The 14,066-nt window shown below is 40.6% G+C and overlaps 1 long non-coding RNA gene across 2 annotated transcripts in view; it reads right to left on the reverse strand.

Moving 5' to 3' along the window:
* Positions 1–10,876, reverse strand: part of LOC308479283 — a 46,619-nt gene extending 35,743 nt beyond the window's left edge. The window contains exon 1 of one of the 2 annotated variants that reach the window (XR_013987592.1): positions 10,809–10,876. This is a non-coding gene — a long non-coding RNA (uncharacterized lncRNA). The remainder of the gene's footprint in view (positions 1–10,808) is intronic. The other variant, XR_013987593.1, reaches the window with a different exon arrangement.
* Positions 10,877–14,066: the final 3,190 nt, after the last annotated feature.

Consider the following 14,066-nt stretch of genomic DNA (forward strand, 5'->3'; position numbering starts at 1 on the left):
TGTTCCATTACTGCTAGTCCCAATTCCTGCCCCTGCATTTTCGTTTATTCAGCTTCTTAGTTTATAAGAACTTTGCCAAATGTATTCCTACCTTCTGTTGCCAATGCTATAGAAAGTTGGACAAATTCAGCTTGCTTCTTCGTGTTTCCTTGGTGAAAAATGTTCTACAGTATTGGGCTGGACAAGGCAGTCTCGCCTCGTGCCCAAGCTCATCTCAACCCCTGTTAATCAGTAATTAACGTTCCTTGCTTGCGTACACATGCAGAAAGAATCAGACTTTTAATTACAGCCCCTGTCTTAAGCAACCAGTTGCTGGCTTTCGCTGTTTATTTCTAATGGTTCAGATAGAAGAAAAACAGTAATTGTCTGACAGTTGATTCATAACATTAAGTGCACACATTTCACCTTGCTTCCACTGCCTTAGGTTTGCAACACAGAAAGAGAAGCCATTTCCATTGGGTTCTCATCATGCTTCTTTGACATCTACTAAAATGTTTAGGATTTTAACATTCAGAGTATATTAATAACTCTAGAATCTGGTACCAAAGTATGACAGCTGGCACTGCAGGTACCTGGAATCTAGGTCAAATTTAGCAAATTAGGATGGGGCCCCAATTTATTTAGGTCACTCCCATTGTATTTTAAGCTGGCTTGCTGGGAATCCTATCAGAGTCAGGGACGACTCAAATTTCTATTCCTTTTCAACATACTAACATTGTGATTCTTTTAAAAAGCATAATGTGTACCCTTGATTTGTCACTGAAGAAGTAACATCATCCCCAGCTACATGTTTTTAAGCTAAATATTATCCTACTTTAAAACTGTAGGCCATTAGATAGACTAACAATGTAGTTGTGTATCTACTTACCTAGGAGTAAACGCCAAACAAATCAATGAGATTTGCTTCCAAGTGGACAGTCCTTGAAAAACCATGACAGTTACTTCTAATAAACATACTTAGGAATGGGCTATAAAATACATATGAGTCTGAGTTCATTATCCATGTGTTGATCATGGTCAAGGTCTTGTGAAGTATACAGTCCTTTTTTTAGTGGAAAACAGCTCTTGCTGCAAAATGTCAAACAATAGAGCCCAAGGACAGCTCCAGAAGCCCCATATAATTGAAAGCCTAGTCATTCAATTTGCACAAACATAAGATCAATTTTACTAAATGGTGTTAGTCTATTTAATTTAATCTGATTCCGTATTCATAACACTTTTAGACAACCCACTTCTTTCTTGGCACTATCACAAAAGCATTTGTACAATTTTACTTTTGTTGCCCACTTAGCATTGCTAATGAAAATATTGAAACAGCCTGAGTTTCAAAGTTCTGGGGACCCAGTGGTTTATTTTCTACCATGTGAAAGTTGTCTTTCAGTTCAACTCTTTATCTTGTTTCCTTTAAATTTCCCCTTATCAATTTTGTGATACCTGTATGGATGCTTACTGATGTAACAGGTGCTAGTCTAGACTTTTAACATAGTTTATTTCTATAGATCATGGCATTAGAATAGCTGATAGTTAATATAAAATATACCCCTTATGAGCCATTGGTCACCTGGTACAAGCTGCTACCTCCCACAAGATCTGTAAAGAACAGCTAGCATCATGACCCTAATTGTTAAATAAGAGATCAGAGTAGGAATTCACATATTTGCCAAGGAGTTAACTGTTTGTTAACTGTAAGCAGGAACCATACTCCAAACAGATAGTGAAGATCACTTTTAAGGTAAATTTATGATTCAGATATTACAGAGATAAAGATGTTCTCTTTCCTAAATTAAGGCCATGTCCTATTTACTTCAAACTTATCTCACAAAGCATAATAGTAAACCAGAAGGAACAGAAAAAAGTTCAAAGGATTTGGGGCCATGTTATTCCCTCACTAAACAAGCCCCCCCCCCCTTCTCCTTAGTCAGCATCAAAAATATACTTAAATGAGACTTCTGGGTTAGCGCCATCGGCGAATGGTGGAGTTCCTCCGACCGGAGGAACTGGCTCCATGGAAACTGGGTCTTCCCGCCGCGGCAAAGGTGGGGACCCGCTAGAAATCCCAGGCGGAGGAAGCCTGGGAACGTGGGGTTTGGCAGGGCACCAGGAGCGCCCCCTACTCACGGGGAACCCCTTTTTGGGATTCCGGAGTGAAGTGGGGTGAGCGGCATGGTGCTGCGAACTGACTGCTACTTTCACGGAGTGAAGCCGCACAGCCATCGCCGGAGAGCGCTGACTTTTTCCTGTGGACAATTGGATTTAAAACAAGTACCCGTGAGTAGAAACGGAAAATTGGATCAAGAAATATCTTAATTTGACATCGAAGCGGGAAGGTTCAAAACAGGAAGTCCGCCTTCCGCTTTTTGTATATAGACTGAAGCAAAAACCTTGTAAGCTAAAGCCTGGAAAGTCGTTAAAAAAGCCTAAATTTCCTTCATTTATAACTACTGAAACCCCCTTGGAAGCAGGAGAAAAGGGGGGGGGGGACTTTGTGTAACGCCTGCAGGAGAGGGAGTGAAGAAAGATAAGTTTCCACCGTCTCTAACCTGGGAACGGGGTGTCAGAGACAGAAATTGTTGGAGAGGTTCATTGACTGTGAATGGAATACTTTGAAAGATAGCTAAAGAAGAGAAATAAACTGATTCCAATGTTGCCTTTTGCATTCTAAAGAAACAAAATATCTGAAAAATGAAAGTAATTTTCCTTTGTTGGACTTCCCTTAAAAAGATGGATACAAATAGAAATTGTCTCCTCTAGAGGGAGCTTGCTAAATTGTTGCTGCAGTCTACTTGAGGACTCCACAGCTGTGAGATTAAGATTAGTCCTTTTGACCTTGACTAAATATGAGCTGGAAGGAAGTTTTGGTGCTTGCTTTATGCAAGACAAGTGCTTTGTTGGAACAGATGCATGAGAAGATGGATTTGATGAATGAGAAAATGGATTTGATGACTGTTGTGGCCAATAACTGTGGACAAATAGTGAATAGTGATACAGAAACCATCCAGGGTCCAACTCAGGAACCTGTATTGATTGGGCAAGTGCAGAAGATAATGGAGGAGGCTGCGGTTGCACCTCAAATAATACAAATGGAGAGGCCCAAGGCCCTACAGGAGTATAAGCCGCTGTTTTTGAAGATTGAAGTTGGAGTGGGCCAGGGGGAGTCTGGAGCTGAGGAGGCTCTTAACTTTGGAGAGACTTCGAAATATTCTCGTAAATATTTTTTTGGATTATATTGATGACTGTGGGGAGTGGGACTGTGGGGAATGGGCTGGTTTGATGAAGGAAGACGGAGATAATTTTGGGTTGGAACCCCCCAGAGACCTACTCCTCAATGAGAAAGGAAAGAAATTAAGAAAGAGACCAACAAAAGACAAGGAAAAGTGCAAGTATAAACAAGAAGAAGATCTGCAGAAGGGACATGGAAGAGACCTAAGGGCCTCGGACATAAGACTTCCAGGTTGATGGACTAGATGGAATGGACAGTAAGGACTGACACGACCCGAGACCAGGAAGAAGAGACGTTGGATGAAGATTGGAAGAAAATTTATAAAGAATTTTTTTTATTTAGGGAATTAGCCTAAAATTAATGAATATTAGGGAAAATGTTGGGATGAAACTATATGACTCTAGTAGAAATGATATCAGGAGTTATGTATAACTGAGTATTAAGTTTCAAGCTTTAAGGTATTTTATGGTAAGATAAGGTTAAATAAATTAAGGTAATTTGAATAACAGAATATGGGGAAAGATGGAAAGGATCTGTCAAGTTAATTCATAGGTTAAATTGTTAAGATAAATTATTTAATAAAAATTGAGAAAGATGGAAAGAATTTGCTGAAATAACTAACTAAACTAAAATACAAAAAGGGAGGTGTGAGGAGGTCAACGAAACAAGCAAATGGAAGTTAAAGATATGTAATATGGGATTTGTGTCTTTTCCCCCCTTTTTAAATTTTTTTTTGCTGTATTGTTGTTTTGGTTTTTATGTTTTGCGTTTTTTCTTCTTTTTATGTATTGTAGTGTTATTTTTTATTTTTTATTTTTTTTCTGTAACTCTGAAATTATTAATAAATATTATTTTTTTAAAAAACACAAAAATATACTTAAATGTCAGGTTTTCAATGATTAGGTGGCTCACAGCTCACGCAAAAAGTTCTGTTCCTCTCAGTAGTATATATTGGGTCTATACACATGGTGGTGTCATGGACTGGTTGAACGTAGAGGAATGTGGGGAGGAACCAGCTGAGGAACCACCAAGGAAAGAAGGCTCAGAGCCTGGGGAGTAGTGGCAGGACAATGATGAGTGATCAGAGGGAGAAGAGGAAGAAGACTGAGAAGAAGAAGTGTTGGAAGCTGAAGAAATAATGGGACTTAGTGAGCTGGGAGACTCTGAGGCAGAAAGAAGTCCAGAATAAAGCAAGTGGGAGGAGAGAGGGCAAGAGGCAGAGATGAGTCGGGCTGGTGAAGAGTCATGGGTATTTTCCCTTCGTATTGTGACAACTGCCCACCCACCCCGTCTACCAGAACCAAAAGAGGGCTGAAAGGGGTGGAACAGTGCTAGGCTGCACACAGGTGCAGTCTCTGATTGCTGGAACAAGCCCTGGAGATGAGGGGACGCAGATGACTGTGGGGAGGTGGGGACTTTCAGTATTGGCAACTAAGACCTACCGGGGATGAGCTGCTGTGCTAATTAGGCCTAATACTCAACCAAGTCTGTGAAGATTATGTTTATGATAATGAAGAATTAACTCCAACTTTGAATGGTGTGATTTACTGCCAGCTGGAACGACAGAAGACGAGATGGTTGGACAGTGTTCTCGAAGCCACCAACATGACTTTGGCCAAGCTGTGGGAGGCAGTGGAGGACAGGAGTGCCTGGTGTGCTCTGGTCCATGGGGTCATGAAGAGTCGGACATGACTAAACGACTAAAAAACAACAGTTGCAATCCTATGCACACTAACTTGGGAGTAAGTCCCATTTAATCCAATGATACTTAATTTTAACATGAGCATGCATTAGATTAGGCCATAAATTCAAAAGGAAGGAGCAGCGTTCTTTGGGTTCCAGGTCCTGTAGCCAAATAAATGTTCACCCAGCCCACTCTGCTTAGCAAGTAAAGCACTTTGCTCTTCATTTTGCTGCCTGCCATCCGAGGGCAGAACCCATTTGCAGAGGAAGATCACAAATTGGTGTTCTTGTCCATTTTACTGAGAATATTGCTACATTTCCTGGATGACAATTTGCATAATATAGCTCATCATGCCACCTCATACTTATAAATAAACATTGCTCATTATTCTCTTTATGAATAAACATTATTTCCGAAGTGGAGTCACTGGGTTAAGGGCTTCACTTGAAGTGATAATCTTTCTGACAAGTGTTCTGAATAGAAATGGGAACGATTTCTAAAGGATTCCAAGAAAAGAGTTCAGGAACCAACATAGGAAGGGTAATGCAGATGGAGTTCCCTTCCTCCACTGATTATGGCAATCACCATGCTACATAGCCACACAAAATTAGATTGTGTGGCTATGTAGCAGAAGACATTATTTTCTCAACAATGCAATTATAACATGTTTTTGATCGTGGATGGGAAACCAGTTTGAACTCCAACTCCAATGAATCCTGATCATTGGCCATGCTGGCTGGGGATGATAGGACTTGGAGTGCAACAATATTTGGAGAGCCACAGATTATGCACTGCTGTTTTAGATGCATTCTGTAATATAATTTATTGGTAAGGTGCACTCTCTCTCTTGTAATTTAAAGGCAAAAGCTGGTATTCTGGGACAAGGTCATCTTCAATAACTAACTAAAGGCCTGTTTAATAATACTGGTAATGAATACTGAATTTTTGAATTATGGTGCTGGAGGAGACTCTTGAGAGTCCCATGGACTGCAAGAAGATCAAACCTATCCATTCTTAAGGAAATCAGCCCTGAGTTCTCACTGGAAGGACAGATCGTGAAGCTGAGGCTCTAATACTTTGGCCACCTCATGAGAAGAGAAGACTCCCTGGAAAAGACCCTCATGTTGGGAAAGATGGAGGGCACAAGGAGAAGGGGACGACAGAGGACGAGATGGTTGGTTAGTGTTCTCGAAGCTACCAGCATGAGTTTGACCAAACTGTGGGAGGCAGTGGAAGACAGGAGTGCCTGGCATGCTCTGGTCCATGGGATCATGAAGAGTCAGATACGACTAAACGACTAAACAACAACAATTAATACTGATAATCATTGTGCATGGTGCTTTAAAATATAGGTGGATAGGTCTCTGTTCTGTCTAAAATTGGACACAGAGGGACAAAAGAAGAAAGTAGAAAGATGGAAACAAAGATAGGTGAGGGTAAAATATGAGTTTATTTCACATATGTATACTTATGCGGGAGGCAGTGGAAGACAGGAGTGCCTGGCGTGCTCTGGTGCATGGGGTCACGAAGAGTCGGACACGGCTAAACGACTAAACAACAACAAATACTTATGCTTAGTTATGGTAGGGCAGGCCAATGTGGTGCCTTCCAGATCTTGTTGGACCCCAACACCCATGAGCCCCAGTAAGCATTGACAATGGCCAGGAATGATGAGAGCTGGAGTCCAACAGCATTTGAAGGCCACCACATTGGCTGCCTCTGTGGTAGGGTACTGGATCTAAGTGTTGTGCCAAAAACGTCACAGTACAGGTGAGTTTTGAGGAGAGATGAATTAAAGGAAGTGACTTCACACATATGGTTTCATATACGTAAAATATTAAACTTGAATGTGAAGAATTGAAATTTGTTATGCCCCCAAAACACCTAAAAATGTGATTTGTCAATGAGGGAAACATACTGTGAGTGATATGGATACTTAGCAGAAAGCCAGGATTGAGTGTAGCTCTCTGTCAGGTATACACTCAGTTGCAAACTGGGGTTATCTGCCATGTAATATGTATAGAATGGCTGTGGTCCAATGACTTGAGGCTCCACACTTCTGTCCTAGATCCATTGCAAAGAGTTCAGCAAGTGACTGTGTCTCAGTTCCCTATCTAATTGAAATAACACTGTCCTATTATCAAGGGCCATTTAGAAGATGAATTTAGAAGATGTGGTTGTAAAGCACATTGCCGCTATATATGAAAAAAGAAATCAATGGTACCACAGTCCTTTGTTTCACCATGACCAAGAAGAGATAAAATTATGAACTTGGAAGCACCACCTTGTTATGCAAAAAAGCCCACAGTGTGGAGATAATATTGACCATAACTATGTGAAATCATCTGGAGGATAATGTAAAGTCCTACAGAAATGCTGGATAGCAGTAAGAGATGTCAGAAAATGTATCTCTCTACTACTGTGATTTCTAGAAGCTGAGCCTAATGTACACAGTGTAGTAGTGTACATGACCAGGCAAAAGGCAATAGATATGTACCAGCACCTCAGATCTTCAGTTCCGGTATGAATGCCAGTTGCTCAAATTTACATTAAGATCTCATTATATATCACATCTTGCTTCTTTAGCCAAGTAGGATTATTTCATGCAACTAGGCATGGTATTCATGACAGTGAGCTATCCACATTAAGAAGCTCTTAATCCCTTATCTTGTCAGCATGAGAAATGAAAATTGTTAAAGCTCAAGCATCATCCCCAATTTTAGACTGACTGCCCCATGTTGCTAATTGTACTGTAATGAAATGGGCTGCCATCAGACTGAATTAATCAAGTCCCAAGGGAGCAACTTTAAAAAGAGATCAGTCCATGAGAATAAATTTTACATTCTACTCAGTAAATAGGAAATGTGCATTATTGGCTAAAGACTAGAGGCCAAGGCCATTTAACCAATCTGCATCTAAACGTCCATAGGGTAAATCAGGGAGGGGGAACCTGTGGCCCTCCAGATGATTCTGGATTCCAACTTCTATCAGCACCAGCCAGGGGACGGGAATGATGGGACCTGTAATTCAGCAACATATGGAGGGATACACAGGCTCCTCTTCCATAATTTAAATAAACTGCAGATCTGTGTTACTGCAAAGTTCCGATTTCAGAATTCAGAATCCAAGCTTATAAACCAACAGCCCTACTCAAAGATTCCAAAATCCTGACAGATAAGCTGTAGGCAGTATTGTGATACTTGGTGCCTACATTAGGTTCTCCAGTGCCATACTTATATAAAGGATTAATTTGTTGAAAGAAGTGGACCCCTGATTCTGTGACATCAGAGCAAAACAGCCAATACAATCAAAGCAGAGAAATAAAAGTTAAGTAAGGATAAATGGAACTCCAGGCCCTTTGGACTGAAGGTTATCTTGTATCAGTTTTTAATACAAATGAGAAAGTCTTCTCAAAGTTTCTAGTGGAAGGAGTCAACCCTCAATATAAGGGACTAGAAATTGGGGGAGGGACTATTTTACCTTTGGACAATTAAATAATCTATGGCCTTTTAAACTGTGGGGAGTGGTTATTTTGTTTGACGGTATGTATTTTTTGAGATTTTTTATTGCAAACCAGCCGGTGATCTTCGAATGAAGGGCAGTATAGAAATTTAATAAATAAAAATAAAATTGTGTTTTTTGTTGTTGTGTGGAATCCAACTGATTCCAACTTGGGGCACCAGGCTTGGCCCAATCCATCTTCTTCCCCCACCAAGTTCTATTATGCGCCACCTGTTGCTCTGAGCCCACAGTGAGACCATTCAAATGTAAATAAGTATATTTCCCTCATGCACAATCATGCCAATAGAGAATATTTTGGTCCAGCTGTCATTGACAAGCATCCCACCAGAAGGAGCTGAGGGTGGGGGCAAGCTCTGTTCTGAAAAGTATATTTCAGGTACCCAGGGACCAGGCCATATTGAAAAGGGCACGCTTTTAAAAGCAGGTGTTTTAAAAAGGACATACCAAATGTGCAGAACTTAAATGCAAACCTTGCACTAACTTTCAAAAGATCTGTACAAAGGGACAAAATAGACCTATGATTGAGCATCAGAGAGACTGAAATGGTATGGAGTTAGCTACCCATCCCTCGTCAAGAGAAATGGCACCTCAAGAGTCATAAGAATGTTTTCATTGCCACCAGAGTATCTATAAAGTTTTGGGCTCTCCTACTTTTGCCTCATGCACCTCTGCCTATGACGCCGTGCTATGAAATGCCATCTCCCATATACAGAGCAGAATAGCAGCAGGAGTCCGAAAAGGGATGGCTTCCAGGGTGGCCATAAAGAAGGAGCCAAAAATAGGTGCACAACAAATAAAGTCCATAGGCAAGGAGGTAAGGAAAATAAATAGCTTGACAGGAAAATAGGTATCGCAGGGATGACAGAGCTGTCCCTATTAAAAATGAAAATGGACCATTGTGAGTGGAATGGATTGCTACATTAATATTGCATTGAGAGCACCGCTAGAGCCCTGTTAATGCTGTCTGAAGAGACAGAGGCCAGGTATCTGAATGAGGTCCGCAAATCTATATTTCAACAGGCTTGACCCCAGTGTGTCAAAGCACAATGGGAACACTGAAGCTATGGGTCTCTCAGCAACAAACATAGATGTGATGCATCTGTTTTTGTGCATATGTATGTGTCTGTGTCTCTCTGTGTGTGTGTCTCTCTCTCTCTCACACACACATACACACAAAACTTCCCAGATTCATTGTTTCTTTATAACCTCTATTCTGTACTGTTATTGCACATAATATTCCCCTCATCAGCACTAACTGCACACATCTAGAAGTAATTTACAAGAGAAGTAGGGGAAACGATATGCTTTGTTTCCACACTTAACAAATAAATAGCTGTGAGGGAAATAACAAACCTGTTAGCAATGTGCCACCTGTATTGTGCATTTAATAGCTTGCCTGTTGAGTAGTCAAGTGTGAGTCACAGGAGGAATTCTATGACCAGTTGTTTTCCTGGCTTTAGGTAGGGAAAACTCACTGTTTTCAATGTGTCCACTCTGCCTCTGCAGACACATTTGTCTCCCACCTTTTCATTGTAACCAGGGCTGAAGCTCGTTATGCTGCTTTGTGGGGGGGGGGGGGAGAGGGGGGATCATGGTCAAATTGCATCATGGATGATGCATGTGGTCCTTCCCTCCTCAATCTATATTTTATCAAATATTGCATTGTATCATAGTGATACACTCTCAGGCAAGTTTATGTTCCTTTGACACTAAGGACAATATAGTAGGATGGGATGATGTAGAAGAGATGGCTTAGCACAGGGTTAGAGAAACATTTATCAGAGTACAGGGATACAGTCCAGGTCAATGAAACTGTGAGGAAAGGCTTGGGGAGATTTCCAAGAACCAGTTAAAGAAGCCTGGGGGCACATTTTGACATGTGTTATGAGAATCCAGATGGTTTGTTGCAAAGAGGTATCACAATAATTTGTGAGAACACATAATGCTGGGGAGGGCATGGGGCATGCACAGAGAGAGGAGGGGGAGAGGTTCCATTGCATAAACAGAAATCCTTGCAACCCAAAGCTACAACCCTATACATCCTCTTATTCCCATTGAACTACGTGGGGCTTATCTATGAGTAGAGACAGATAAATAAATAGACAGGATTGCATTGTGAAGCTGCAATAACAGAATCATAGAATTGTCCAGTTGGAAGGGACCCTGAGGTTCATATAGTCCAACCCCCTACAATGCAGCAATATGCAACTGTCTCATATGGGGATCAAAACTGCAACCTTGGTGTTATCAGCACCACACTTTAACCAACTGAGCTATCCATATTAAGGGGGTCAAAGGCCCTTTAACCTCTATATTTGGCACCCATGGCTATCCTTAAACATGCTTACTAGGAAGAAATTAGGAAGAAACAATGGAACTTACGTCCGAAGCTTCCTGCTCTACAACTTTGCCCTGCAGCTTGTGGACAGATGGCAAAAAGGAGATGGGAACATGCTGGAAAGGGAGGAGCTTAGAAGAGCCCTCCCACTCTCCCTTATACAATTGTCATCATGGATAGACACTGAACATTCTAGCAGGGCTACATTTATTGAACAAAAAATGTGTGACCATGTAGAATCTTAAGTGTAGGAAAGGCAATTATTATGACTCCCTGATTCACAGTTTCTACGTGCAAATTTGCCAGGAGGCTGGCAGATTTCTGTACAGCCATTAGAATGTGTAGGAGCTCATATCTGGGAGCAATTATTACTAGCACATTCATCTGTGAGTGTTTACTATAAATTTGTTACTTAAAAGTTGCTTAACCTCTAGTAGCAGCTAGGTATAGAATTCCATTATCACCTAGCCATTTATCTATGATTTGTGTCAAACCAAGTACGCCAGTGTTCAACCTTCCCCGTTGCTCTTATAATGAAAGTTAGCAAGAAGCGCCTATTACAGTTCATTAACTCCTTTAGTATTTGTTGCTTGTATTGTTTGCTCTTTAGTTCACTGTTACAATTAATATTTAACTTTCATTACGCAAAGGCCACTTATCTGTGTTAAAATTCTATTTGCAGGGTTTCTGTGTCAGAGCTCTTGCCTTGCTGGTTTCATCAGGCACTACTGGCATCTGAAACCCAATTTCCTTTGCTTATCATGTTAATATCACAGGCAAATTTCTGAAAGGTGGCTTGTTATTCTTTCATCTATGTAATTGATAGAGATAGAAAACCAAGAAACCCCACTATTTGCCTCTATAAGCCATTACCCATTGCAATTTTATTTCCAATTTCCAGCCAATTTTCCACTCAGCTTGCTGTTTCTCTTTGGTGCTTTTTTATTTATTTACTTTTAATCTGATTCAGCCTTGCCTGTAACTATTTGAAATTAAAGTACAGTGAACACAGTGTGAATAATATTATTTCCATTGGCATTTCTAAGGCACTTGGGTAATGTTATCTGCTCACAAATATCCACATGACAAAATATAACATGGAGCTGGCATTCTGACATCGTTTACTCCCAGTTAACTAATTCATAAAATTATTGAACTAACTCCTGTTCTTCTGTCTAGCATGCCATGCTTGTGAATAGGACCCCTGCATAACATCAAGGCAGATGGTTACTATAAGGATATTTCAAGGGTTTGGATCAGATATATTTTAGATGTTAGCAACAATGTAGAATGCTTCCTCCTTTTTACTCAAACATTTCTTCTTATACGTTCTTCTTCACTATCACAAAACACAGTATTCTTAAGGAAGCACACTCATCTTGGTCCTTCTGCCTAGGCACAAATGGGGACATTTTGTTCCAGAAAGCAGACACTCCAAGTGTCCCTGTTTTCCAAGGACAGTCCCAGAGGCCATCCTGGTTTCTGATTTGATTCAAGAATGCCGTGCTTTTCCTTCGGAAGTCCCTATTTTCATTGAAGAAATGTTGGAAGGTATGGAATGGGACGTCCCTGTTTTCATCAGAGAAATGTTTGAGGATATGAGAAAGCAGACTAAGCTGAGAGTTAACCACCCAGGGCAAGAAAGCGGCAGCCAAGTTTCCCCTGGCCTCATTTCATGTGGTCAGTATCTCAGGTAAAATCCAGAACTCAACTATGCAAAATGGGCTGGGGTGCACTGGATTTTACACATCAAGACCCTCTTTGAATATGGCACCCCTAAGTAGGCATTTGGGGTTGTCAAAGGCAGGGCAGGTGGGATGTGTCTGATACAGCTGCTGATACAACTCAGAGTATCACAGCTGAAGCAAGCAGAACATAGTTAAAAAAATTTTTTTTGGGGGGGGGATGTCCAGTAGCACCTTAGAGACCAACTAAGTTTGTTCTTGGCATGCACACAAAAGCTTATACCAAGAACAAAGTTAGTTGGTCTCTAAGGTGCTACTGGACAATTTTTTTAAAAAAATTAAAATATATTTCGACTGCTTCAGACCAACACGGCTACCTACCTGAATAGTTAAATTTGTAAAGTCATCCCTTGCCTGGTACCCTACTGCAGACCATATGCTAATGAATGTTGTTGTGCTCCTACCTTGCTTCTGGGCTTCCCATGGACATTTGATTGGCTGCCGTGAGAACATGATGCTGGACTAGATGGGCCTTTTGTCTGATCCAGCAGGGCTCTTTCTATGTTCTTAGGATCCTCTGCTGGAGGAATTCATTCACTGCGAATTCCATTATGAACTGACCTGATTCACACTATCTGGGTTAATGTGTGAATCGTAATATTGTTATGCACTGGGTGTTCACACTTCCTTATTCATTTCAAAATCTATATTTCTAGGGATAATATGTACATTTAAAATGTGATTGTAAGAGAAAATGTTTAAATATGCATGTGAATGCATTTTTTTTTTTGCATGGGTTTATGAATTTAAAAAGCACATTGCAGATTAATGCAGAAATGGGCTAGAGTGAACTGATGGATAAATACCTGCAGAAGGGTGGAAACTGACTGATGCCCCTCACATAAATAAGCCATACCACCTTCAACTGAACACAACCAACCACGCTCGGGAACCCCTAACCTCTCGCAACATCAACATCAATAAAAATAAATAAATATGCAAACAAAGGACCTACCCATGTGATGCTGACACAAACCCCCACACTAAAAATAGGCAATAAAATGAAAGAAGATCCCCATTTCTCTCCCCGTTCCTCTGCTCCAACTGCAAGATGTCTATGACAGAAGTGTCTCTCACCAAATGCAAATGAACTGTGAAAAAGAATATGAATTGAAAATGGAGACAATAGATGTACTGCTTCCTGTTTATCTGTTTGCTTTGTAACACAAAAAACCTTTAAAAACTATTTTTTTAAAAAAGAAAGAAAGAAAGAAACAGACTGATGCACTTGTCCCTAGGATAAAGTCACATTTGGAAGTAATTGATATGGGAATGCTGATAATGTGGGTTGTATTTGGCATGGAAGAATCTCATTGTCATCCATGTGCAGAACTATATTTCCCCATGAGATGCTATGTGGTTTATATCTCAGACTCCCAAGAATGAGATATCTATGTCACTGTTCATCGAATCATTGAATTGAATGGGACCCGGCGGTCTCCCAAGTCCAAGTGTACACTGAGATGAGATATCTTGTACAAAAATGCAGTCCTCCTAACAAACATCTGCCCAGCCTTTGAAGGAAATTTCTACAACCATCAACAATAAAAATATGTG

This window comes from Podarcis pityusensis (genome assembly GCF_964106645.2).
Source record: "Podarcis pityusensis genome assembly, chromosome: 1".
Classification (NCBI taxonomy): domain Eukaryota; kingdom Metazoa; phylum Chordata; class Lepidosauria; order Squamata; family Lacertidae; genus Podarcis; species Podarcis pityusensis.